We start from the raw sequence: 1,586 nt of genomic DNA on the forward strand, positions 1-1,586 counted from the left end.
GTGTAGAATTATAGTTGAGTATAATGAATCAATTTTATTAAAATATATATGTTTGCATGAATGAAACTTATGCCTTCCATACTTTCTTTCTGATTCTAATTCCTCGATTTTATTCATTTAATGTTTATATTCTTTTTCAAATTTACATTTTTTCCAAAGTTCATTATTTTTAATTTACTAATCTTTCTTTTAATTTTGTATTTTACCTCTCTGTGGATACGACATAGCCTGATTACTACTGCGACCGCTTAGGAGTTTATTAGGCGATATCAATTTTTGGCACCGTTGTCGGGGAGGTAATTCTACAATTAAAGGTTAGCATAGTAAATTATTATTTTTTTCTTTCTATTTAAAAAAAAATTAGTATAATTTTTAATTTCTCTTTTATTTTATTTTTCCTTATTAATTTTTATTTATTTATTATTTATTCATTTTTTTAAAATCTTATTTTTAGGTTTAGAATTTTATTTTCAAGATTTAGGTTTTTTTTTCCGAAAAAAAGAGCATAAAATTTTAAATCATAAAATTTAAAAAAATCAAAAATCAAAAATCAAAAATCAAACAACGTATTGAGAACATTTCTGTAATTTTGGAAATTAGTAAAAACCAAACTTGTTCTGTCTTAGAAAAATTGGTTCTTAAATAAGGTCTGTGTTAGCGTTACCCTCCAATATTTTCTAAGAACCTCGAGGAGTTCTAGAAAAGCTCTTGGGCCTAAAGAGGTACCTTGGCAGCCTTTCCAATTGGCCTGGGAACATTTTGGTGTATACTTATTACATTATTACACAATTGCGCTTATAATACTTACAAACTAAAAAATATTTATGCCACGAAACAGAGACGCACTAGGGAGATTTGTGAGACAACAAGTAGAAACTTTAGAAAACTCTCATAGTTCGTCGTTTTCTTCCATTCGTTCAAACACTTCCGATTCACCGAGACTTCCCGAACCACCCACGATGGCTCACCTTCATGCATAATGTATCCCAACAATATGCCAAATTTTGATTTCAAACCCAGCATGATTAACCTCTTACCAACCTTTCATGGGTTGGAAAATGAGAGTCCGTACGTGCATATACGGGAATTCGAAGAGGTGGTGGCTACATTCAACAACTGTGCTGATGTCACCAACATTGTGAGATTGAAATTCTTTCCTTTCTCGCTCAAAGACAAAACAAAAAGCTGGTTGTATTCCTTAAGGCCTAGATCTATCGGAACATGGGACGAAATGACAAAAGCATTCTTTGCTAAATATTTCCCGCCCCATAAGACTAGCAGCCTTAAGAGGCAAATCTCTACCTTCATCCAGAAAGACCATGAAACTTTCCATCAGGTCTGGGAGAGGTTTAGAGATTTGATAAATCAATGCCCACATCATGGATATGAAAGCTAGCGTCTGATAAGCTATTTCTATGACGGTCTCACAACCGGACAAAGGCAATTCGTACAAATGATGTGCAATGGCGAATTCCTTCAAAAAGATCCCGATGAAGCTTTCGAGTACCTCGACGATCTTGCTGAAAAATCCTACACATGGAATGGACCGAGTCCTATGGACAAGCCACGATCAACTGGAATCTACC

The 1,586-nt window shown here is 33.7% G+C and overlaps 1 non-coding gene across 1 annotated transcript; it reads right to left on the minus strand.

Moving 5' to 3' along the window:
• Positions 1–1,279: 1,279 nt before the first annotated feature.
• Positions 1,280–1,386, minus strand: LOC133802731 (small nucleolar RNA R71). Its single transcript, XR_009877476.1, has one exon. It is a non-coding gene; the product is annotated as a small nucleolar RNA R71 (small nucleolar RNA).
• Between the last annotated feature and the right edge of the window lie 200 nt (positions 1,387–1,586).

This window comes from Humulus lupulus, chromosome 9 (assembly GCF_963169125.1).
Source record: "Humulus lupulus chromosome 9, drHumLupu1.1, whole genome shotgun sequence".
Lineage (NCBI taxonomy): Eukaryota > Viridiplantae > Streptophyta > Magnoliopsida > Rosales > Cannabaceae > Humulus > Humulus lupulus.